The sequence below is a fragment of the Hyla sarda genome, unplaced genomic scaffold, assembly GCF_029499605.1.
Source record: "Hyla sarda isolate aHylSar1 unplaced genomic scaffold, aHylSar1.hap1 scaffold_1024, whole genome shotgun sequence".
NCBI classification, from domain to species: Eukaryota; Metazoa; Chordata; class Amphibia; order Anura; family Hylidae; genus Hyla; species Hyla sarda.
The window spans coordinates 70263-97744 of NW_026607643.1; the positions used below are offsets into that span (position 1 = coordinate 70263).

General features: G+C 47.7%; 1 long non-coding RNA gene across 1 annotated transcript in view; it reads right to left on the reverse strand.

The window, feature by feature from the left end:
• Window positions 1-26533, reverse strand: part of LOC130298807 (uncharacterized) — a 48467-nt gene extending 21934 nt beyond the window's left edge. The window contains exon 1 of the long non-coding RNA XR_008850100.1: window positions 25966-26533. This is a non-coding gene — a long non-coding RNA (uncharacterized LOC130298807). The remainder of the gene's footprint in view (window positions 1-25965) is intronic.
• Between the last annotated feature and the right edge of the window lie 949 nt (window positions 26534-27482).

The window sequence follows — 27482 nt, forward strand, 5'->3', positions numbered from 1 at the left end:
CTTAAAATTTATTGTTACCCCACAAAGGTGTAAACCCAAAACTATTTTCTATATGTAATTCTTCCTTTAATTTTTCCCATACTCTTCTAAATTTGTGCAATAACAACATGCCATTTAGACCATTCTCATCGTAATCATCTAGTTCCAACACCTCATATATGTTATCTTTCTTCTTATCCACTACAATCTTTTCCAAATATCTAGAATCCCTCCAATTTACGACTCGTGCTAACTGCGCACCCAAAATTAAATGAAAAAATTGGGCATCCCCAGTCCACCCCTCTCTCCAGGGGCCATAAAATATCTGTACTTCAAACGAACCCTTTTCCTTCCCCATAGAAGTCTACCCAGTATCACTTCAATCCTCCGGTACCAACCCTTACCGATCCACATTGGCGATGCGCTAAGAAAGAACAGGATCTGTGGGAGGACCACCATTTTTACTATCGCCATCCTTTCTGACATCGAGAAGGGCATTTTAATCCACACTTCCACTCTCTTCTCTAAACTATTTACCGTATATACTCGAGTATAAGCCGAGTTTTTCAGCACGATTTTTCGTGCTGAAAACACCCCCCTCGGCTTATACTCGAGTGAACTCCCCCACCCGCAGTGGTCTTCAACCTGCGGACTTCCAGAGGTTTCAAAACTACAACTCCCAGCAAGCCAGGGCAGCCATCGGCTGTCCGGGCTTGCTGGGAGTTGTAGTTTTGAAACCTCCGGAGGTCCGCAGGTTGAAGACCACTGCGGCCTTCAACATCATCCAGCCCCCTCTCACCCCCTTTAGTTCTGAGTACTCACCTCCGCTCGGCGCTGGTCCGGTCCTGCAGGGCTGTCCGGTAAGGAGGTGGTCCGGTGAGGAGGTGGTCCGGGCTGCTATCTTCACCGGGGAGGCCTCTTCTAAGTGCTTCGGGCCCGGCCTCAGAATAGTCATGTTGCCTTGACAACGACGCAGATGCGTCGTTGTTAAGGCAACGGCTCTATTCCGGGCCGGAAACGCGGAGAAGAGGCGCCCCCGTTGAAGATAGCAGCCCGGACCACCTCCTCACCGGACCACCTCCTTACCGGACAGCCCTGCAGGACCGGACCAGCGCCGAGCGGAGGTGAGTACTCAGAACTAAAGGGGGTGAGAGGGGGCTGGATGATGTTGAAGGCCGCAGTGGTCTTCAACCTGCGGACCTCCGGAGGTTTCAAAACTACAACTCCCAGCAAGCCCGGACAGCCGATGGCTGCCCGGGCTTGCTGGGAGTTGTAGTTTTGAAACCTCTGGAGGTCCGCATGTTGAAGGCCGCAGTGGTCTTCAACCTGCGGACCTCCGGAGGTTTCAAAACTACAACTCCCAGCAAGCCCGGACAGCCGATGGCTGCCCGGGCTTGCTGGGAGTTGTAGTTTTGAAACCTCTGGAGGTCCGCATGTTGAAGGCCGCAGTGGTCTTCAACCTGCGGACCTCCGGAGGTTTCAAAACTACAACTCCCAGCAAGCCCGGACAGCCGATGGCTGCCCGGGCTTGCTGGGAGTTGTAGTTTTGAAACCTCTGGAGGTCCGCATGTTGAAGGCCGCAGTGGTCTTCAACCTGCGGACCTCCGGAGGTTTCAAAACTACAACTCCCAGCAAGCCCGGACAGCCGATGGCTGCCCGGGCTTGCTGGGAGTTGTAGTTTTGAAACCTCTGGAGGTCCGCATGTTGAAGGCCGCAGTGGTCTTCAACCTGCGGACCTCCGGAGGTTTCAAAACTACAACTCCCAGCAAGCCCGGACAGCCGATGGCTGCCCGGGCTTGCTGGGAGTTGTAGTTTTGAAACCTCTGGAGGTCCGCAGGTTGAAGACCACTGAGGGCGAATGATGAGAAGAGGATGATGAAGGGGGGGGGGGGTGTGGGGATGATGAAGGGGGGTGGGGATGATGAAGGGGGGGGGTGTGGGATGATTACAAGGGGATGATGAAGGGGGGATGTGTGGGATGATGACAAGGGGATGATGAAGGGGGGATGTGTGGGATGATAAGGGGATGTGTGGGATGATGACAAGGGGATGATGAAGGGGGGATGTGTGGGATGATGACAAGGGGATGATGAAGGGGGGATGTGTGGGATGATAAGGGGATGTGTGGGATGATGACAAGGGGATGATGAAGGGGGGATGTGTGGGATAAGGGGATGTGTGGGATGATGACAAGGGGATGATGAAGGGGGGATGTGTGGGATGATGACAAGGGGATGTGTGGGATGATGACAAGGGGATGATGAAGGGGGGATGTGTGGGATGATGACAAGGGGATGATGAGGATGTTAATGACGGGTCTGGATGATGACAGGGGGGGATGAGGTATTTCCCACCCTAGGCTTATACTCGAGTCAATAACTTTTCCTGGGATTTTGGGTTGAAATTAGGGGTCTCGGCTTATACTCGGGTCGGCTTATACTCGAGTATATACGGTAATAGGGGGCGTATATTATTACTCACAAACTTATCATTTGTGGCTGCTATTTTCACTCCCAAATATGGGAAACATTCAGTTTTTTTCAGCACGGACAATCTTCCTACCTCCAGGGGGAGCATATTAGATTTACTCCAATTTATCTCCAACCCCGATAGAGGGGCAAATACATCAAACATTTTCATAATCTGGTGTATTTTTTCTTGTGGGTTAGTTACAAAAAGGAGAATATCATCTGCAAATAGTAAAATCTTATTTCTTTCTCCGTTTACTCCAAATCCCTCGTAAACATTGCTATCTCTTATCCAAGCTGCTAGGGGTTCCATATAAATAAAAAATGGGAGAGGGGGCACCCCTGTCTTGTTCCTCTACTTAATTTGAATGGGTAAGAGGGAATTCCATCCACCACTACACTCGCCTCCGGATTAGTGCACAGTAACTGAATATAACTCAATAATCCCGGGCCCACCCCCACCCTCCTCAGCACTTCCCAAAGGTATCCCCACTCCACCCTATCAAAGGCTTTAGTTGCATCCAATGACAGGATGGAGCGGGGGCCCCGAGCACCACTCTGGATTGCCTCATACACCTGGTGGATATTATCGTGGACCGTTCTTCCCCACCTAAACCGCCCTTTGTCTCTCCCCACCACTACTTCCACCACTTTATCTAATCTCCTTGCCAATACCTTCGCTATTATTTTTATATCTGTATTGAGCAAGGAGATGGGGCGATATGAACCCAAATCCAAAGGATCTTTATCTTTCTTCCTAATAAGTCTGATGTTAGCCTCACACATCGACTTAGGGAGAACACCCCCCCCCCCCCCTCCAGGATTCATTAATAGTACCCAGCAGTTTTGGAAGTAGCAGGGTTGAATATGTCCTGTATATCTGGAAAGGAATACCATCGGACCCAGGGGATGTATTCCCTTGAATTGATGCCAATGCTTCCTCCAATTCCTGGAGGGAGATTGGGTCTTCCAAAGAATCCCTGATGTCCTCTGTTAGACTTGGAATATTAATTCCTCCCAGAAATTCCACTACCTCAGCCCTATTAGTGTTACTACTTGTATAGAGATTGGAGAAAAAGGAGCTAACCATTTGAGCTATTTCTTCTCTTTCTGTAGTTATGCTGCCATCAGCCCTCCTCAAAGCCACAATGCCACATTCCTCACCTTGGTTCTTAAGTAATCTTGACAATGTCTTATTTGGTTTCCCTTTCTCAAAAAAATTTAATTGTCCACTAAAAAACAGTTTATTTTGTGCTTTTTAAGTAGATATTCTTTATATTCATCTTGAGCTGCCTTCCGTTCTAACAGCTGTTCTCCTCCAATAGCCCCATCTATCCCTGCTTCTAATTGTGCCACTTTGCTGTTCAGTAATGATTCTTTCCGGGCAAATTCCTTTCTCTTTTTATTAATTCGCCCTATATATAGGCCCCTCAAGTACGCCTTCATGGCATCCCATACTATCTGAGGGCTCGCTGAATTATGGTTAATCTCCCAGAATGCTTCTATTTCCTGTCTAAACCAATCCTGATCTCCCACCAATTCTATCCAGTGGGGGTTGAGCTGGAAGCCCACTCTCTTCCCACCTATTGCCTTACCTCCAATTTCCACCGCCACTGGGCAGTGGTCCGATAGGGTTTTAGCTCTATACTGCACCCTGCTGGTCCAGATCATCGCGTTCGTATCGCACAAACATAAGTCAATACGAGAGGCAGTATTATATGAAGTACTAAAACATGAGTACTGTCTTACTCCTGGGTTTAGTTTCCGCCACCCATCAACCCAATTCATCTCTCCACAGTATCTCGCCAATGCTGTTTCCCTCCCCCCTACATTCCTACCTAATTTGAATCTATCCATACTAGGGTCCATTACGTTATTCATATCTCCGATTACCCATAATGCCTCGTGTATTTTCCTTTCGCTGTAACTCACAAGGTCCCTCAAAACATCCATTCTAAAAGGTGGAGGAATATAGACAAAGGCCAAAATAATAGCCCTATTTTCCCACATTCCATAAAGAAAAATATATCGACCATACTTGTCTACCTTTGCATCTATTGTTTCGAATGGTATCTTCCTATGAACATATACTGATACTCCCGCGGAATGCGAAGACAGTCTGGAGTGGTATTCTTCTTTAGCCCACCTCCTTTGTAGTATCTTCTCATCTCTTGACCTATGGGTCTCGATTAAGCATATGATCGCAGGGAGGCACCTCCGAATATAATCAAAGATTGCACACTTTTTTATTTTATCAGACATACCTCGCACATTCCAAACTAGCAACTTAAAAGAAGACATGTTAACCTAACAGAGAAGAAAAAAAAAAAAAAAGGTCTTTCTCCTTCCCTCCACCATCCCTCCCCCTTCCCACTCCCTTCCTCCCATCCCACCCCAACCCCCCACACCCCCCCCAACCCCCCACACCCCCCCAACCCCCCACACCCCCCCCTCTCCCCCATCCCCATGATGCGCCGTATTTTTACTGTGCATCCCTATCCTAGTGACACCCCACAGGCCCCCCCCCATCCCCCCCCAGACGTAGATTTTAATACTCGACTAATACTTCCGAACCCTAATGCCACAATAATATCTTGTACTACATGCCTTTTTTATCCATCCAATCTGAAACTTCCTGTGAGGTTCCAAGTATAGTTACCTTTCACCTTATGCTCTACACGGAGTCTCGTTGGAAACAAAAGAGAGAAGGGCACCCCCACATTTTTTAAACGCCTTTTTACCTCCCGAAAGGATGCCCTTTTCTTCTGAGTCTCCCAGGAGAAATCCGGGTATGCAAAAATGTTTTGCCCATTGTACAGTAGGTCCCTCACTTCTCTTGCCCTCCTAAGGATCATATCCCTATCCTGGGATGTATATAATTTGATTAGGATTGTCCTAGGGGGGCCCCCCCGGGGGGGGGGGGGTATCCGCCTTGGAACCCGGTGAGCTCGTTCAATCCCAAACATTGGGGTAAAATGCCCTTCACCTATCACATCCTTCAACCATCCACTGCAGAACTGGATAATAGAGTCCCCCCCCCCTCCGCCCCTTCAGGGAACCCCACCATCCTTATGTTGCAACGTCTAGATCTATCTTCGAGGTCAGTGAGCTTATCTTTAATGGTTATCTTATCCTTTTTCAAATTATTAACCTCCTCTTCCAGAACATTGATCCTTTTTTCTGTTTTTGGGGCTTCTTCCTCTAGTCTGGAGATCCTATCTCTCATCTTAGTCATATTGTGTCTTATCAGTGATACCTCAGTAGATACCACACCCAGTTGTTTGTTTATCTCTTCAATTGCACAATTAGATTTTTTTACCCCTCCCAAAATCTCCTCCAAAAGCTGAGTTCCCATGGGGGGCCCGGTCTGTCTATCCTCAATTTCCTCCACCTCCAGAACCGAGTACCTAGAGCTGATCTTTCTGGGTTCTAGTTTTGATACCCACAGCTGGAGACTTCCATATTTTATCCAATTTACCCATTGCCCCCTTATCTTTCTGTGGCGAGCTACCCCCTGATCTTCTGGGGTTCACCTTAGGGGCCATTTTCCCCGCTTTATCGCTTTAACCTTATAAGGTATATGTAACACCACCCAGGTGCCACCTATTATTTTAAGGAATATAAACCATAGGCCCCTCCCACTCAATAATTTGCATCCAATGATTTACAACATACAAAGGTGGGAATCCGTGGCCCCTATCGGTTCAGGGATACGCTCCAGGCAGGAGATGTCACAGCCTGATCTATCAGTATCCACCACCAGATATAACACAGTGATTTATAACTAAGAACTCATTAGGATATTCAAACTCCCCTTCATAGACAGTCCAGCCTCCCCCTAAAGTCACTGATCTTATAAGCCCTCTGTTGGATCCAGGGCAAAAAGTCCACTTTCATGGAGGAAGGGGTCTACTGATGTCCAATTATTCAAATTAATCCAAAAGTCCAGAGTTCTCCTATATATGGGAGAGAGAGAGGGAGGGATAAGTCTTCAGAAGACGTCGGTTTAGCAGTAGGATAGGCCATAGTTATGTCTGCATGGCCATGGTTATATTACCCCTTGAACCTTAGAGTCCATATGAATTTCATTATGGGCAGCACTATCTTCATGTCTGGAAGAAGTGCCCAGGAGAAGGAGGGAAGACTCCAATCACACGACCCGCAGTAGATTTCATTTCCCAAGACCCCTGTTATCCAATAGGGCTTGGCCTAAGTAGGACAGGATTGAGGCACCGCTACTGCTATAGTTGGAGATATTTTAGCTCCCTTCACATGCTTAACCACATATACCCCACAGGAGGGATCAATTACCAAGGTGCATATCTGCCTCCTACATGCATTTATCAAAGCTCAGTGGCTGCACCACAACTACCAACCACCAAAGGGAGGAGAAGGAGGGCTTGATCATATATGTTACCACGACTTTGACTCACCAAGTCGCTAGAGGGAGTAACCAGGCAGAGTATCAAGAGTCCAATGTTGTCTATTCCACATGGGACCGGTACTGGGGGCTGCTGCTGTTCATATTATTGCAGAGTTTTTGATGACTGATTTAACCTATTAAAGGAGATCAATAAGTAAATTTAATAACAGTCTCTCCCCGGACTGGGCTCCTCTGTCCAAGGAGGCAACCAACTTGAGTGTCCTGCCACCCCAAAGAGGAGGGGAATAACTCACCAGCTTAGAGGCTGCCAAACTATTTAACAATGTGGCATCGGATTTTTTTCTTTATATTTTTCTCCTTTCCACAAAGAGAGGAACTGGCCCAGCCTAAGAGAGTCCCATCACGGAGCAGCAGGATCCCACATGTGCGCCTCTCCACCCCAACACCACCACACAATACTGCGAGGCAGGAGCTGCAATATATGGGCTTCCGGAACAGACCCGGCACTCCACGCTTGTATTGGCTGCACAGTCCACACCTCCCTCTCTCTCACCTTCACAACGTCGCCTCTTCCCATGCCACACGTGGGGAGAGCAAACATCCGCCATGCCGCATCCGCCTCCAGTGGGACAGCAACATACCATCGCCTCAAACGGAGGGCATCGCGCGAGTCGGCAGCCATCTGCGCCTCACTCCTCCATCCTTCCACGGCCCGTCCCTGAGAACAGGGCTCCTAGCTCATGCTAGTCGTCCGGGCATGAGCACATTCGCAGCGGTATTCCCCCACCAGCATCCCGGCATCAGTATCGGCATCACGGCATCCCGTGGTTCACCTCGCCTCCACGTCCCGAGGGCTCAGGGGCTGGGGGCGGAGCACCGGAGCGCGCGGCCCTAGCTCATGCCGTTGTCACTTCCTGACACATGTCTGATAGTCTTTCCTTATCTAATTCAGATGGTACATACCGCCAGGAATTGTTCCAGCTAAAACTTCTGTCTGTAGAATGTGACGCCCAGACGTCTCCTCACTGTCAGCGCATTCTCATCCTCTATATGAAAACAATTATTATTATAAACCTGCCAGACACTGTATCCTCTAAATATAATACTACTATACACTATACTCTTTGATTATAAACCTTCCATACACCATACCCACTGAATATAATACTACCACACACTGTACATTCTGAATATAATACCAACACATACTGTACACTCTGAATATAATACTTAGAGATGAGCGAACTACAGTAAATTCAACTCGTCACAAACTTCTCGGTTCGGCAGTTGATGACTTTTCCTGCATAAATTAGTTCAGCTTTCAGGTGTTCCCGTGGGCTGGAAAAGGTGGATACAGTCTTAGGAGACTCTTTCCTAGGAATGTATCCACCTTTTCCAGCCCACCGGAGCACCTGAAGGCTGAACTAATTTACACAGGATAAGTCATCAACTGCCGAGCCGAAAAGTTCGTGACGAATCAAATTTACTGTAAGTTCGCTCTTCTCTAATAATACTACCACAAACTGCCCCTCTGAATATAATACTACCACAAACTGCGCCCTCTGAATATAATACTATCACAAACTGCGCCCTCAGAAGGTAACGTTGCCATACAGTGCACCCTCTGAATATAATACCACAACCTACTACTGGGGGGGTGTTGCTGGAGGAGGATGAGGGTGCTACTGGCCATCCCCCCTAGCAGTATCACCCCCCTCATCCATCGGCAGGATCATCCTCCTGGCAGGAGCACCGCCATCATCCACCATCAGGATCTGCTGATGGAGGTGCTGCTGGGGGGGGGGGGGGGGGTGTTGCTGGTGGATAATGAGGGTGCTACTGCAAGGGGGGGAGCATTAGGTAGGCAGCAGTTCCCCCATATTAGGTAGGCAGCAGTTCCCCCACATTAGGTAGTTACATAGTTACATAGTAGGTAGCAGTTTCCCCACATTAGGTAGCATCTTTTCCCCACATTAGGCATAGATTCCCCACATTTGGTACCAGTTCCCCCACATTAGGTAGGTACCAGTTACCCCACATTAGGTAGCACAGATTCCCCACATTAGGTAGCACAGATTCCCCACATTAGGTAGCACAGATTCCCCACATTAGGTAGCAATTTCCCCACATTAGGTAGCATAGACTCCCCACATTCGGTAACACAGATTCCCCACATAAGGTAGCATAGACTCCCCACATTAGGTAGCATAGACTTCGCACATTTGTTAGTAGTTTCCCCACATTAGGCCGCAGGTTCCCTTGCAGGTTCCCCACAATAGGTCAAAGTCTACCCACATTAGATCGCTGGTTCACCCCCCCCCCCCCGACACACACACACACAAAAAACACATACAACACAGAGAGACACACACACAAACACACACACAGTCAGAGAGACACACACTCACAGACAGACACACACACAGAGTCACAGTCACACACACAGAGTCACATACACACACAGTCACATACACACAGTCACACACATACACAGTCACACACACAGAGTCACACACACAAACATAGATAGAGACAGACAGAGAGACAAACACACACACTCACCCATCCAGCGCAGCGCTCCTTCTCACCGGGCGCCCTGCGAGTAACGTAACTGACGTCCTCCTGCGTGGCCATGCGGTGTGACGTCAGGCCGGCGCAGACGTGGGAGCGGAGACCGGGCACAGTGCAGGTGAAAGGGGGGGGGGGTTGCTGACGGACAGGCGCACCGCACACACAGCGGAGATGAAGGGGGGGGTGCTGACGGATGGGAGGCCGGTCGGGCACAGATGGGGGGTGTCGGTGTAGCTGGGGAGGGGGGATGGGTGCTGCGGACCGTCTTGGTGTCACCCCATTAGGTTGGTGTCACCCGGTGCGGGCCACACCCCCCGCACCCGGTTCGCAACGCCACTGGAGCTATTGAAGTGCAAAGTTCATATTCGTGTTTATTTATGTGTTTTAAAATGAATGCTTTCCCCTTTTATAAAAAAAAGTATATAATTACGATATGCCATGAGCTTGAAAAATTACGCAATATGGGGCTGGTATGCAACTTTTTCCAGGGCTGGTTTTTATCCCCAGTCCGGCCCTGCCTGTCACCCATGTACACTCTTCTACACCCATCTGTCACCCATGTCCACTCCTCTACACCCCTCTGCCACCCATGTACACTCCTCTACACCCCTCTGTCACCCATGTACACTCCTCTACACCCCTCTGCCACCCATGTACACTCTTCTACACCCATCTGTCACCCATGTACACTCCTCTACACCCCTCTGCCACCCATGTACACTCCTCTACACCCCTCTGCCACCTATGTACACTCCTCTACACCCCTCTGTCACCCATGTACACTCCTCTACACCCCTCTGCCACCCATGTACACTCCTGTACACCCCTCTGTCACCCATGTACACTCCTCTACACCCCTCTGTCATCCATGTACACTCCTCTACACCCCTCTGCCACCCATGTACACTCCTCTACACCCCTCTGCCACCCATGTACACTCCTCTACACCCCTCTGCAGTGGCATTGTTAGGGGGGTGCAAGGGGTGCGGGCCGCACCGGGAGACACCCTCTGGTGGGGTGACACCCTGTCCCAGCGTTCATCCCTGCCACAAGCTATTTTTGTATACTGTACTCAGTCTGCAGTGCAGAGCAAGCGTGCACACAGTGAGTCTGTGGAGTTATCGGGCACTTACTCGGCTTCTCTTTCCCCTGATTGGCAGCTTTCTACTGCTCTGCTTGGGTCATGTGACACCAAAACATCACATGACCCCAGCAAGCAGGAAGTTCCTGGAGGATACAGGAGCCCAGCAGTGTTCCAAGGCAGGTAAGGTAAACTACCCCCCACCATCCATGCCCACCCTTTTCCAGCATCATCCCTCCCCCTTCCCAGCACAATCCCTGCTCACTCCCCCCCCCACCCCTTTCTCACCAGGGGTGCCCCCAGCTGTTGCAATACTACAACTCCTAGCATGCTGGGAGTTGTAGTTTTGCAACAGCTGGAGGGTTGGGAAACACTGACATAAATAAGTGTTTCCCAACCAAGGTGTCTCCAAAGCAAAGCTACAATGCTGTCCATGCATGCTGGGAGTTGTAGTTTTGTAACAGCTGGAGGAACTCTAATTGGGAAACACTGAGATAGGACATAGATCAGTGTTTCCTTAACAGGGTGCCTCCAGCTGTTCAAAACTACAACTCCCAGCATGCTAGGTTTTGTAGTTTTGCAACAGCTGGAGTCAGCCTGGTTAAGAAACATTGATCTATGTCCTATATCAGGGGTAATCAACTGGCAGACCACGGTCCAGATCCGAACTGCGTCCGCCAGTCATTCGGACCATCTGCTGGATCTCCCCTTATTCATTTGTAGAGGTGTCTTTAAGATGCCAATACAAATGAATAGCCGTGGCTTGGAGCAAGGGAGCGATGTGTCCCTGCCCGGCGCTTCTCCTATGATGCAGGCAGCACGATTAGCTGCCTGCATCATCTGCTCTGGCCAGGCCTGACTAGAAGAGGCCAGAGCAGTGGAGCAGTGGAGGACCTGGGACGGCGAGCCTAAGCTCTCAGGTAAAAATTTGTGTTCCCCCATCTGTGACTCTACAGTTATTGTAGAACTACAGCCACCATGATGACCTTTTGTCTGTGCATGATGGGAGTTGTAGTTTACAACAGATGGAGAGTTACAGTGGCAAAGTTCATATACCATTAGCCCCAATAACTTAAATAACAACGTTAGACCCAATAACGCAAAAAATCCCATTAGCCCCAATAACTTAAATAGTACAATTAGCCCTTATAACTCAAAAAATAACATTAACCCCAATAACTCTAAAAATCCCATTAGTGAGACTATATGTGTAAAACTTAATGGAAATGTAAAGTGTATGTTCACAAATGCCAGAAGCCTAGCAAATAAAATGGGGGATCTTGAGGCCTTGATACTGGAGGAACATATTGATATAGTTGGGGTCACTGAGACATGGCTGGACTCCTCGCATGACTGGGCTGTTAATCTGCAGGGGTTTACATTGTTTCGCAAGGATAGAATGAACAGAAAAGGTGGTGGAGTCTGTCTGTATGTAAGAAGTGGTATGAAAGTCAGTGTGAACGATGCCATAGTGTGTGATGATTCTGAGGATGTGGTATCACTGTGGGTAGAATTACAAAAGGAGGGAAATATTGAAAAAATTGTATTTGGTGTAATCTACAGACCCCCTAATATCACTGAAGAGATAGAAGGTCAGCTGTATAAACAAATAGAGAGGGCCGCCCGGGCAGGTACAGTGGTAATAATGGGAGTGTTACGCCGAGCGCTCCGGGTCCCCGCTCCTCCCCGGAGCGCTCGCTACATCCTCGCAATTGCAGCCCCCGGGTGCGCTGCGATACCTCTCCCAGCCGGGATGCGATTCGCGATGCGGGAGGCGCCCGCTCGCGATGCGCATCCCGGCTCCCGTACCTGACTCGCTCTCCGTCGGTCTTGTCCCGGCGCGCGCGGCCCCGCTCCCTAGGGCGCGCGCGCGCCGGGTCTCTGCAATTTAAAGGGCCACTGCGCCACTGATTGGCGCAGTTAGCCTAATTAGTGTGTTCACCTGTGCACTCCCTATTTATACCTCACTTCCCCTGCACTCCCTCGCCGGATCTTGTTGCCATCGTGCCAGTGAAAGCGTTTCCTTGTGTGTTCCTAGCCTGTGTTCCAGACCTCCTGCCGTTGCCCCTGACTACGATCCTTGCTGCCTGCCCCGACCTTCTGCTACGTCCGACCTTGCTCTTGTCTACTCCCTTGTACCGCGCCTATCTTCAGCAGTCAGAGAGGTTGAGCCGTTGCTGGTGGATACGACCTGGTTGCTACCGCCGGTGCAAGACCATCCCGCTTTGCGGCGGGCTCTGGTGAATACCAGTAGCAACTTAGAACCGGTCCACCAGCACGGTCCACGCCAATCCCTCTCTGGCACAGAGGATCCACCACCTGCCAGCCGAATCGTGACAGGGAGATTTTAACTATCCAGATATAGATTGGGGCCGGGGGCTGGCTAAAACTACAAACGGGAGAAAATTCCTAAATTTATTGCAGGATAATTTTATGGGCCAGTTTGTGGAGGACCCAACAAGAAGTGATGCCTTGTTGGATCTGATCATTTCCAACAACGCAGAGCTGGTTGGTAATTTAACTGTGCGGGAAAACCTTGGTAATAGCGACCACAATATAGTTACTTTTGACTTAAAATGTAGAAAACAAAGACAGACGGGGAAGGCAAAAACATATACCGTATTTATCGGTGTATACCACGCACCGGCCTATAACACGCACAATCATTTTACCAAGGATATTTGGGTAAAAAAAGATTTTTACCCAAATATCCATGGTAAAATGAGGGTGCGTGTGTGCGCGTGTATACCCCGATATACCCCCAGGAAAGGCACGGGGAGAGAGGCTGTTGCTGCCCGCTTCTCTCCCCCTGCCTTTCCTGAGGTCTAGAGCCCTGCTGCCGGCCCTTCTCTCCCCCTAGCTATCGGCGCCGCTGCCCGTTCTGTCCCCCTGACTATCGGTGCCGGTGCCCCATTGCCGGCGCCGATAGCCAGGGGGAGAGAAGCGGCGCCAACAGCCAGGGGGAGAGAAGGGGCAGCGGCACCCATTGCCGGTGCCGCTGCCCCGTCGCCTCCCCCCATCCCCGGTGGCATAATTACCTGGGTCGGGTCCGCGCTGCTGCAGGCCTCCGGCGTGCGTCCCCTGTGTCGTTGCTATGCGCTGCACGGCGTGGCGCATTACGTCAGTGCGCCGCGCCGTGCATAGCAACGACGCAGGGGACGCACGCCGGAGACCTGCAGCAGCGCGGACCCGACCCAGGTAATTATGCCATCGGGGATGGGGGGAGGCAACGGGGAAGCGGCGCCGACAATGGGTGCCGCTGCCCCTTCTCTCCCCCTGGCTGTCGGCGCCGCTTCTCTTCCCCTGGCTATCGGCGCCGGCAGTGGGGCGCCGGCACCGATAGTCAGGGGGACAGAACGGGCAGCGGCGCCAATAGCTAGGGGGAGAGAAGGGTCGGCAGCAGGGCTCTAGACCCCAGGAAAGGCAGAGGGAGAGAAGCGGGCAGCGACGGCCTCTCTCCCCCTGCCTTTCCTGGGGGTGTATCGGCGTATAACACGCACATAGACTTTAGGCTAAAAATTTTAGCCTAAAAAGTGCGTGTTATACGCCGATAAATACGGTAACTTTAAAAAGGCAAATTTCCCTGGGCTGAGATCTACACTACAGGGCATAGACTGGGGGGAGGTGTTCTCAAATACTGATACAGAAGGTAAATGGGACATCTTTAAATCAACTCTAAATAACTATACAGCTAAATATATACCAAAGGGGAACAAATATATACGATTAAAACTAAATCCTACATGGCTGACAAATGATGTTAAAAGAGCAATAAACAAGAAAAAAATAGCCTTCAAAAAATTCAAATCTGATGGGTCAGCTATAACATTTAAACAGTACAAGGAGCTTAATAAAATCTGTAAAAATGTAATAAAAACAGCAAAAATTCAAAATGAGAGACAGGTGGCCAAAGAAAGCAAAACTAATCCTAAATATTTTTTTAGATATATAAATGCAAAAAAAACAAGGACAGAGCATGTAGGACCCCTTAATAATGATAATGGGAAGGTTGTCACAGGCGATCAAGAGAAAGCGGAGCTACTGAATGGGTTCTTTAGTTCTGTATACACTATGGATAAAGGAGCTGACATTGGACAGGTCAGTGCTGGTTACACATCATGTAATGTACTGAACTGGCTTAACCCCTTCATGACCCAGCCCATTTTCACCTTCAGGACCTGGGCATTTTTTGAAAATCTGACCACTGTCACTTTAAACATTAATAACTCTGGAATGCTTTTACTTATCATTCTGATTCCGAGACTGTTTTTTCGTGACATATTCTACTTTATGTTATTGGTAAAATTTCACTGATATTTGCATCCTTTCTTGGTAAAAAATCTAAAAATTTCATGAAAATTTTGAATTTTTCTAACTTTGAAAGTCTCTGCTTGAAAGGAAAATGGATATTCCAAATAAATTACATATTGATTCACATATACAATATGTCTACTTTATGTTTGCATAAAAAAAATTGACAAGTTTTTACTTTTGAAAGACACCAGAGGGCTTCAAAGTTCCGCAGCAATTTTCCAATTTTTCTCAAGATTTTCAAAATCGTAATTTTTCAGGGGCCAGTTCAGGTTTGAAGTGGATTTTAAGGGTCTTCATATTAGAAATACCCCATAAATTACCCCATTATAAAAACTGCACCCCCCAAAGTATTCAAAATGACATTCAGTAAGTGTTTTAACCTTTAGGTGTTTCACAGGAATAGCAGCAAAATGAAGGAGAAAATTCTAAATCTTCATTTTTTACACTCGCATTTTCTTGTAGACCCAATTTTTGAATTTTTACAAGGGGTAAAAGGAGAGAAATCACCCTAAAATTTGTAACCCAATTTCTCTCGAGTAAGGAAATACCTCATATGCGTATGTAAAGTGTTCGGCGGGCGCAGTAGAGGGCTCAGAAGGGAAGGAGCGACAATGGGATTTTGGAGAGTGAGTTTTTCTGAAAGGGTTTTTGGGGGGCATGTCCCATTTAGGAAGCCCCTATGGTGCCAGAACAGTGGACCCCCCCACATGTGACCCCATTTTGGAAACTACACCCCTCATGGAATTTAATAAGGGGTGCAGTGAGCATTTACACCCCACTGGCGTTTGACAGATATTTGAAACAGTGGACTGTGCAAATCAAAAATTTTATTTTTCATTTTCACAGACCACTGTTCCAAAAATCTGTCATACACCAGTGGGGTGTAAATGCTCACTGCACCCGTTATTACATTCCTTGAGGGGTGTAGTTTCCAAAATGGGGTCACATATGGATATTTATTGTTTTGCGTTTGTCAGAACTGCTGTAACAATCAGCCACCCCTGTGCAAATCGCCTCAAATGTACATGGTGCACTCTCCCTTCTGGGCCTTGTTGTGCGCCCCCAGAGCACTTTGCGCCCACATATGGGGTATCTCCGTACTCGGGAGAAATTGCATTACAAATTTAAAGGGTCTTTTTTCCCTTTTACCTCTTGTGAAAATGAAAAGTATAGGGCAACACCAGCATGTTAGTGTAAAAAATTAATTTTTTTACACTAACATGCTGGTGTAGACCCCAACTTCACCTTTTCATAAGGGGTTAAAGAAGAAAAAGCCCCCCAAAATGTGTAAGGCAATTTCTCCTGAGTGCGGCGATACCCCATATGTGTCCCAAAACTGTTGCCCTGAAATACGACAGGGCTCCAAAGTGAGAGAGCGCCATGCGCATTTGAGGCCTGAATTAGGGATTTGCATAGGGGTATTCTATGCCAATGATTCCCAAACAGGGTGCCTCCAGCTGTTGCAAAACTCCCAGCATGCCTGGACAGTCAATGGCAGTCCGGCAATACTGGGAGTTAGTATTTTGCAACAGCTGGAGGCTCCGTTTTGGAAACAGTAGCGTACCAGACGTTTTTCATTTTTTTGGGGAGGGGGGGCTGTGTAGGGGTATGTGTATATGTAGTGTTTTTTACTTTTTATTTTAGGTTAGTGTCAGTGTAGTGTAGTGTTTTTAGGGTACAGTCACATGGGCAGAGGTTCACAGCAAGTTTCCCGCTGGAAGTTTGAGCTGCAGAGCAAAATTTGCGCCATCTCAAACTTGCAGCACTCCCTGTAAACCTCCGCCCATGTGAGTGTACCCTGTACATTCACATTGGGGGGAGGGGGCAAACATCCAGCTGGAGGAACACTGGTTTGGAAACACTAAGTTAAGTAATAAACTTTCAAGTGTTTTGCAACCAAACTTAGTGTTTCCAAACCAGTGTGCCTCCAGCTGTTGCAAAACTACAACTCCCAGCATGCATGGTCTGTCAGTGCATGCTGGGAGTTATAGTTTTGCAACATCTGGAGGTCCACAGTTTGGAGACCACTGTATAATGGTCTCCATTCTGTGCTCTTCCAGATGCTAGAGAACTACAACTCCCAGCATGCCTGGACAGACTGAGCATGCTGAGATTTGTAGTTTTGCAACATCTGGAAGAGCACAGATTGGAGACCATTATACAGTGGTCTCCAAACTGAGGACCTCCAGATGTTGCAAAACTACAACTCCCAGCATGCCCAGAAAGCCAAAGGCTGTCTGGGCATGCTGGGAGTTGCAGTTTGGAAACTCCCAGAGGCAGCAGTGAGATCGCTTTACGGTGATCTCACTGCTGCCAATGAAGATGCCGCACTGCTGCCGGAAACTCACCTCCGGGACGCAGCGCCGCCGGGACCGCTTGGAGGACGCCGCTCGCGCCGGGACCGCTCGGGACGCCGCATGGACGGGTAAGTGACGCCAGGGGACGGGTCAGGGACACTTAGCAGAGTGGTGTGTGTCCCGATCCCCGTGATCGGAACTTACACACCGCGCTGCTAAGTATTCTGATAGCGAAACGCTGCTATCAGCTAGTCAGATTTGACCAGCTGATAGCAGCGATCGCTCTGGGGGGGGGGGGGGGGATGAAACCCCCCGTGGTCGCATGGTAAGATGGCTGGCTATCAGTGATAGCCACCATCTTACCGGGCGCTGCGGGATGCCGCGAGTAGCGGCAAAAATGTTCATGACGTACCTGTATGTCATGGGTCGGGAACACCTTGCCACCCATGACGTACAGGTATGTCATAGGTCGGGAAGGGGTTAATGTAGAGATGGTACAAGGTAAGTTAAGTAAAGTAAATGTAAGCAAATCTCCAGGGCCGGATGGACTACACCCAAGAGTTCTTAGAGAGATAAGTTCAGTAATATCTGTACCCTTGTTCATGATATTTAGAGATTCTCTGGTGTCTGGTATTGTGCCAAGGGACTGGCGCAAGGCTAATGTGGTACCAATCTTCAAGAAGGGCTCTAGGTCTTCGCCAGGCAAATATAGACCGGTAAGTCTAACGTGCATTGTGGGTAAATTGTTTGAAGGACTTATAAGGGACTACATACAGGAATACATAGGGGATAATTGTATTATAAGTGATAGCCAGCATGGGTTTACTAAGGATAGAAGTTGTCAAACCAATCTGATTTGCTTTTATGAAGAGGTGAGTAGAAGCCTTGACAGAGGAATGGCTGTGGATATAGTGTTTCTGGATTTTGCCAAAGCGTCTGACAGGTAAGTTAAGGTCCTTGGGCTTGGAAACTTTAGTTTGTAACTGGATTGAACACTGGCTCATGGATCTTACCCAGAGAGTGGTGGTCAATGATTCGTACTCTGATTGGTCCCCGGTAATTAGTGGTGTACCCCAAGGTTCAGTACTGGGCCCGCTATTGTTTAATTTATTTATCAATGATATATAGGATGGCATTAACAGCTATGTTTCTATCTTTGCAGATGACACCAAGCTTTGTAGCACGGTACAGTCTATAGAGGATGTGCATAAGTTACAAGATGACTTGGATAGACTAAGTGTCTGGGCATCCACTTGGCAAATGAGGTTCAATATGGATAAATGTAAAGTTATGCATCTGGGTACTAATAACCTGCATGCGTCTTAGGGGGGATTAAACTGGCAGAGTCACTGGTAGAGAAGGATCTGGGTGTACTTGTAGATCACAGACTACAGAATAGCATGCAATGTCAGGCTGCTGCTTCCAAGGCCGGCAGGATATTGTCATGTATAAAAAGAGGCATGGACTCAAGGGACAGGGACATAATACTCCCCCTTTATAAAGCATTGGTACGGCCTCACCTGGAATATGCTGTTCAGTTTTGGTCGCCTGTTCATAAAAGGGACACTGCGAAGTTGGAAAGGGTGCAGAGACGCACGACTAAACTAATATGGGGCATGGAACATCTTAGCTATGAGGAGCGATTAAAGGAGTTACAATTGTTTAGTCTTGAGAAGAGACGTTCAATCCCTTAACGACGCAGGACGTATATTTACGCGCCGCGATCCCGCATCATATCGCGTCAGTCCCGGCGCTCATCAACGGCCGGGACCCGCGGCTAATACCACACCACCAATACCACCGATTGTGGCGATGTGTGGTATTAACCCTTTAGAAGCGGCGGTCAAAGCTGACCGCCGCTTCTAAAGTGAAAGTGAAAGTGACCCGGCTGCTCAGTCGGGCTGTTCGGGACCGCCGCGGTGAAATCGCGGCGTCCCGAACAGCTGACAGGACACCGGGAGGGCCCTTACCTGCCTCCTCGGTGTCCGATCGGCAGGAGCAGTCAAGCGCCGATAACACTGATCACAGGCGTGTTAATACACGCCTGTGATCTGTGTAAAAGATCAGTGTGTGCAGTGTTATAGGTCCCTATGGGACCTATAGCACTGCAAAAAAAATGTAAAAAAAAAGTGTTAATAAAGGTCATTTAACCCCTTCCCTAATAAAAGTTTGAATCACCCCCCTTTTCCATAAAAAAATAAAACAGTGTAAAATAAAATAAAAATAAACGTATGTGGTATCGCCACGTGCGTAAATGTCCAAACTATAAAAATATATCATTAATTAAACCGTACGGTCAATGACGTACGCGCCAAAAAATTCCAAATTCAAAAAAAGCGCATTTTTGGTCACTTTTTATACCATTAAAAATGAATAAAAAGTGATCGAAAAGTCCGATCAAAACAAAAATCATACTGATAAAAACTTCAGATCACGGCGCAAAAAATGAGTCCTCATACCGCCCTGTACGTGGAAAAATAAAAATGTTATAGGGGTCAGAAGATGACATTTTTAAACGTATAAATTTTCCTGCATGTAGTTATGATTTTTTACAGAAGTGCGACAAAATCAAACCTGTATAAGTAGGGTATCATTTTAACCGTATGGACCTACAGAATAATGATAAGGTGTAATTTTTACCGAAATATGCACTGCGTAGAAACGGAAGCCCCCAAAAGTTGCAAAATGGCATTTTTTCTTCGGTTTTGTTGCACAATGATTTTTTTTCCCGTTTCGACGTGCATTTTTGGGTAAAATGACTAATGTCACTGCAAAGTAGAATTGGCGACGCAAAAAATAAGCCATAATATGGCTTTTTTAGGTGGAAAATTGAAAGGGTTATGATTTTTAAAAGGTAAGGAGGAAAAAACGAAGGTGCAAAAACGGAAAAACCCTGAGTCCTTAAGGGGTTAAGGGGGGATATGATAAACTTATATAAGTATATAAATGGCCAATACAAAAAATATGGAGAAAAACTGTTCCAGGTTAGACCCCCCAAAGGACGAGGGGGCACTCCCTCTGTCTGGAGAAGAAAAAGTTTAGTCTAAAGGGGCGACACGCCTTCTTTACCGTGAGGACTGTGAATTTATGGAACGGTCTACCTCAGGAACTGGTCACAGCAGCAACAATTAACAGCTTTAAAAAAGTGTTAGATACATTCCTGGAACAAAATAACATTAATGCTTATGCAGAATTATAAAACTACATCCCTTCCCCTTATCCTCTTACACCCTTCACTTCAATTCCCTGGTTGGACTTGATGGACGTATGTCTTTTTTCAACCATACTAACTATTTAACTATGTAACTATGGGGGCACAGTGGCATTAATTCTGTGGGCACAGTGGCATCATTAATTCTGTGGGTACAGTGGCATCATTAATTTTTTGGAACACAGTGGCATGCTTAATTCTGTGGGCACAGTGGCATCCTTAATTATGTGGACACAGTGGCATAAATTCTGTGGGCACAGTGGCATCATAAATTCTGTGGTCACAGTGGCATCCTTAATTTTGTGGGACACAGTGGCATCCTTAGTTCTGTAGGCACAGTGGCATCCTTAATTCTGTAGGCACAGTGGCATCATTACTTCTGGAGGCACAGTGGCATCATCATTTCTGTGGGTAGTGTGGCATAATTAATTCTGTGGTCACAGTGGCATCATTACTTCTGGAGGCACAGTGGCATCAATACTTCCGTGGGCACAATGGCATCATAAATTCTGTAGGCACAGTGGCATCATTAATTCTGGGGATACAGTTGTGTTATTAATTATGTGGGTACAGTGGCATCATTAATTATATGGGTACAGTGGCATCACTTATTCTGTGGTCACAGTGGCATCATTAATTCTGTGGTCCAGTGGCATCATTAATTCTGCGGTCACATAGGCATCATTAATTCTGGAGGCACAATGGCATCATAAATTCTGTAGGCACAGTGGCATCATTAATTCTGGGGATACAGTTGTGTCATTAATTCTGTGGGTACAGTGGCATCATTAATTCTGTGGTCACAGTGGCATCATTAATTCTGCGGGTACAGTGGCATCATTAATTCTGTGGGTACAGTGGCATCATTAATTCTGTGGTCACAGTGGCATAATTAATTCTGTGGGTACAGTGGCATCATTAATTCTGTGGGTACAGTGGCATCATTAATTCTGTGGTCACAGTGGCATCATTAATTCTGTGGTCACAGTGGCATAATTAATTCTGTGGTCACTGGCATCATTAATTCTGGGGTCACAGTGGCGTCATTCATTCTATAGGCACAGTGGCTTCATTTTATTGTTTTAAGAGACACAGAGGTACATTAGTCAGCGTTAGAGCATAGCATCTGCAAGTAATGTTGCAGGGGAATAGTGTGTGGCAGTAATATAACAGGGGCCCAGTGTGTGGCAGAATTATTTTCAGGGGCACAGTGGATGGCAGTATTATTTTAAGGGGCACAGTGGGTAGCAGTAATATACCAGGGGCACAGTGGGTGGCAGTTTTATATTTAGGGCACAGTATGTGGTAGTATTATATTCAGGGATACAGTGTGTGGCAGTATTATATTCAGGGGTACAGTGAGTGGCAGTAATATACCAGAGGCACAGTGTGTGGCAGTATTATATTCAGGGCCCCAGTGTGTGGCAGTATTATATTTAAGGGTACAGTGTGTGGCAGTATTATATTCTGGGGTACAGTGTGTGGCAGTAATATACCAGAGGCACAGTGTGTGGCAGTATTATATTCAGGGGTACAGTGTGTGGCAGTATTATATTCAGGGGGTTCAGTGTGTGGCAATATTATATTCAGGGATACAGTGTGTGGCAGTATTATATTCAGTGGGTACAGTGTGTGGCAGTATTATATTCAGTGGGTACAGTGTGTGGCAGTATTATAGTCAGAGGTTACAGTGCGCAGCAGTATTCATGTCATACATCCTCCACACTTCAGTTGTTAGTTTGCTATTGCCTTCATGGCACTGAGGTCGCTAGGTGTGCACCAAGCCTTAGCATACAGCTTGGACCTTTACCGGATGGCAGACCTGGATAAGCGGACCCTCACTAAAAATAGGTGAGTACCCCTGGTCTATATATATTTCCTATCTATCTATGTCAGTGTTTCCCTACCAGGGTGCCGCTAGCTGTTGCAAAACTACAACTCCCAGCATGTTGGGGTGACACCATTTTCTACCGCACCAGGTGACACCAACCCTAGCAACGCCACTGAATAGCTCTATTGTAGACCAGCTTTTCCCAAGCAGGGTGCCTCCAGCAGTTGCAAAACTACAAGTCTCAGCATGTCCAGACAGCTTTTGGCTGCCCGGGCATGCTGGAAAATGTAGTTTTGCAACAGCTGGAGGCACCCTGGTTGGGAAACACTACAGTAGACCATTATCCCATGCAACTGGGTCAGAACTAAGAATAATCCAAAAACGTTTACTTTAAAGAATAGAAGACAATAATAATAATAATAATCTCTTACTTTGTATGAGTTACTCAACATACACCAAACCAGCAGATGATAAATAGACCATAGACCACAGTCCAGTATAACCAACAACAGCTCTATACAAGGTTCAAATAATTGTACCACCCTATGACTAAACATTATCCCCACATAGTAACAGGATAATATTACCATACAAATACTGAATAAACCACTTTACACAGAAGTTAGTGCCTCAGCTCTACACAGGCTCTACAGACCATATAAGAGATTACATACAGTTACATCAGGTGACGTCTTCTCTGATTGGTGTCAGTCAATTTCCTTTTCTTATCCATTCGGCCCAGACCGTCATAACTATTTCTTCCAGCCACAACTCCACAGAACTTGCCAAACAAACATTTAAGACTCTGCACTTTTCCAGCACTTATAGTGCTCAGTATAATGGGCAGAAAAGTGGGCTGGGGGGTGATGCCTCCAGGTAGGTAATATCCCCAGTAGGTAGTAGTTGATGCCCCCAGTAGGTAGTAGTTGATGCCTCCAGGTAGGTCGTATTTATTGCCCCCAGTAAGCATGTAGTAGGTAATGCCCCCAGTAGGTATGTAGAAGGTAATGCCCCCAGTAGGTAGTACCCCCAGATAGGTAACGCCCCCAGTAGGTAGTTTCATCAGGTAGGTAATGCCCCCATTAGGTAACGTCCCCAGTTGATAGTGCTTCTCAGGTAGGTAATGTACCTAGTTGGTAGTACCAACAGTAGGAAGTTTCCCCAGGTAATACACCAAGTAGATACTGTCTCCAGTATATAGTAGGCAACTCTGTAGTTGCTGCCTCTGTGCTGATATTAAAGGACCTGCAGCCCATCTTGGCATCTAAGTGAATATAGGCATAGGAAGGGAGTGGGGGGGGGGTGTTAGGTGGAAGACCCAGGATTAGGGGCTGGAAGCAAGATAGATAGATAGATATGAAATAGATAGATATAGATAGAATATAAATAGATATGAGAGAGATGATACATAGATATGGGATAAATAGATATGCGATAGATAGATATGAGATGGATAGATATGAGATAGATGGATATGAGATAGATGGATATGAGATAGATGGATTGATAGATATGGGATAGATAGATAGATAGATAGATAGATAGATATGAGATAGATAGATATGAGATAGAGAGATCGATATGAGAGAGATGGATAGATACATATGAGATAGATATGAGATAGATACATAGTTTTGTAGTTTTGCAACAGCTGGAGGCACCCTGGTTGAGAAACAATAAGATGGAGGTAAATAGGCACTATCTCATTGTCTCTTAACCCCTTAACGACGCAGGACGTATATTTACGTCCTGCGCCGGCTCCCGCGATATGAAGCGGGATCGCGCCGCGATCCCGCATCATATCGCGTGGGTCCCGGCGCTAATCAACGGCCGGGACCCGCGGCTAATACCACACATCGCCGATCGCGGCGATGTGCGGTATTAACCCTTTAGAAGCGGCGGTCAAAGCTGACCGCCGCTTCTAAAGTGAAACTGAAAGTATCCCGGCTGCTCAGTCGGGCTGTTCGGGACCGCCGCGGTGAAATCGCGGCGTCCCGAACAGCTGATCGGACACCGGGAGGGCTCTTACCTGCCTCCTCGGTGTCCGATCGAGGAATGACTGCTCCGTGCCTGAGATCCAGGCAGGAGCAGTCAAGCGTCGATAATGCTGATCACAGGCGTGTTAATACACGCCTGTGATCAGGATGAAAGATCAGTGTGTGCAGTGTTATAGGTCCCTAGGGGACCTATAACACTGCAAAAAAAAAGTAAAAAAAAAGTGTTAATAAAGGTCATTTAACCCCTTCCCTAATAAAAGTTTGAATCACCCCCCTTTTCCCATAAGAAAAATAAAACAGTGTAAAAAAAAAAAAAAATAAACATATGTGGTATCGCCGCGTGCGTAAATGTCCGAACTATAAAAATATATCATTAATTAAGCCGTACGGTCAATGGCGTACGCGCAAAAAAATTCCAAAGTCCAAAAAAGCGTATTTTGGTAACTTTTTATAACATTAAAAAATGAATAAAAAGTGATCAAAAAGTCAGATCAAAACAAAAATCATACCAATAAAAACTTCAGATCACGGCGCAAAAAATGAGTCCTCATACCGCCCCGTACGTGGAAAAATAAAAAAGTTATAGGGGTCAGAAGATGACATTTTTAAACGTATAAATTTTCCTGCATGTAGTTATGATTTTTTCCAGAAGTGCGACAAAATCAAACCTATATAAGTAGGGTATCATTTTAACCGTATGGACCTACAGAATAATGATAAGGTGTCATTTTTACCGAAATATGCACTGCGTAGAAACGGAAGCCCCCAAAAGTTACAAAATGGCGTTTTTTTTTCGATTTTGTCGCACAATGATTTTTTTTTCCGTTTCGCCGTGCATTTTTGGGTAAAATGACTAATGTCACTGCAAAGTAGAATTGGCGACGCAAAAAATAAGCCATAATATGGATTTTTATGTGGAAAATTGAAAGGGTTATGATTTTTTAAAGGTAAGGAGGAAAAAACGAAAGTGCAAAAACGGAAAAACCCTGAGTCCTTAAGGGGTTAAAGGAAAAGTCTCATGCTCAAAATCTTTTCCCTTATCCGAAGGATAAGGGATAAGCTTTAGATCGCAAGGGGGGGGGGGGTCCGACCGCTGGGGCCCCCTGCAATGTCCTGTTTGGAACCCCCGTGCACTAGCACAGGAGCGCATCACGACCTTCGCCTGAAGCGGAGGCCCCCACACCCCCACCATATAGTTCTATGGGAGAGCTGCGCTCTTGTGCTAGTCCATGGGGGCTCCAAACAGGTGATCGCAGGGGGCACCAGTGGTCGGACCTCCCGCAATCTAAAACTTTGGATAGGGGAAATGTTTTTGAGCATGAAACTTGTCCTTTAATCAGGGTGCCTCTAGTTATGGCAAAACTACAACTCCCACCATGTCCACATTGCCAAAGGCATGCTGGGAGGTGTAGTTTTCCAACAGCTGGAGGCACCCTGGTTGAGAAGCAATGAGATGGAGGTTTGTAGACACTCTCTCATTGATTCTTAACCTGGGTGCCTCCAGCTGTGGCAAAACTATAACTCCCAGTATGCCCACATTGTGTAGTATGGGCTAGCCCTGGCTGCTATATAAACACATATATATATATATATATATATATATATATATATATATATATATATAGCAGGTACCTCACACAGCTTAACAGTATAGCACTCTATACCAATGTCTGTGCTGTGCCCTCCGGCTGCCCCATACTGCATATACTACTTTGTATATAGTATAGGCCAGACAGGTTGTAGGGCACAGCACAGATTGACATTTCATCATGCATGCTGCCAGGCCCGGCCACAGTCACTGGGACTTCAGGACGTGCTGACCTCCTACTGACCTGCTGCTTTTTACAAAGATGCCGTCACCGTTACTGGGGGATCCTGGAGCTCCTCTTACAGGTGGGGAGGCAGAGCCACAGAGGGTGTGAGGAAGTGTCCGTATGTTGTCTCTCTGAGGTGAGCAGCGGGCGGGGGGGGGGGGGGTTCAGGAGGTCAGGGAACTAATCACAGCAGTTTCTATGGCAGGCGACCAGCCCCAGCAGCAGTTTCTATGGCAGGCGACCAGCCCCAGCAGCCCTTTCTCTTAAAGTGGCAGAGGATCAGCAGGGGCTGGTCGGGTGCAGCGCTGGGGCTCGCCGCCTGCAGGCAGGATGGAACCGGAACTGCTGTATTAAACTTCAATCCCGGCGGTCAGCCGGAGAGTGAGGAGTAACTTGCGCTAGTCGGGGCCCTGAGCGAGGCCCCCCACTAACGCGAGGACTGAGGCGATGGCCTATTATACTAGAGCCACCTCTGCTGTCAGCTGGCCAGCCTGCTGCAGTCAGCCCAGGAAGCCTCATTGCTTCCGGCACGGCCAGCCTTGCGGCCGGCCGTGCGACAACCACTGTCAGGGGCCGGGCCAAGAAGTCTTCTTTAACATGGTGCGGCCGGCCATTCGGCAGTCAAGGTGACCGGCCCACCGGGGATTTTCCTGGTATCCCGGTAGGCCAGTCCAGCCCTGGTGACAGGGGGGGGGGGGGGGTGTAGGGGGTGACAGAGGGGTGTACATGGGTGTAGAAGAGTGTACATGGGTGACAGAGGGGTGTACATGGGTGTAGAAGAGTGTACATGGGTGACAGAGGGGGTGTACATGGGTGACAGAGGGTTGTAGAGTAGTGTACATGGGTGGCAGAGGGGGTATAGAAGAGTGTACATGGGTGGCAAGGGGGTGTAGGGGGTGACAGAGGGATGTAGAAGAGTGCACATGGGTGGCAGAGGGGTGTAGAGGAGTGTACATGGGTGGCAGAGGGGTGTAGGGGGTGAAAGAGGGGTGTACATGGGTGACAGAGCGTTGTAGAGGAGTGTACATGGGTGGCAGAGGGAGTGTAGAAGAGTGTACAGGGGTTCCAGCGGGTGACAGAGGGTTCAAGAGGAGTTTAGATTGGTGGCAGAGGGAGTGTAGAGGAGTATACATGGGTGACAGAGGGGGTGTACATGGGTGACAGAGGGTTGTAGAGTAGTGTACATGGGTGGCAGAGGGGGTATAGAAGAGTGTACATGGGTGGCAAGGGGGTGTAGGGGGTGACAGAGGGGTGTAGAAGAGTGCACATGGGTGGCAGAGGGGTGTAGATGAGTGTACATGGGTGGCAGAGGGGTGTAGGGGGTGAAAGAGGGGTGTACATGGGTGTAGAAGAATGTACATGGGTGACAGAGCGTTGTAGAGGAGTGTACATGGGTGGCAGAGGGAGTGTAGAAGAGTGTACAGGGGTGACAGAGGGTTCAAGAGGAGTTTAGATTGGTGGCAGAGGGAGTGTAGAGGAGTATACATGGGTGACAGGTGGGTGTAGGGGATGACAGAGGGGTGTAGAGGAGTATA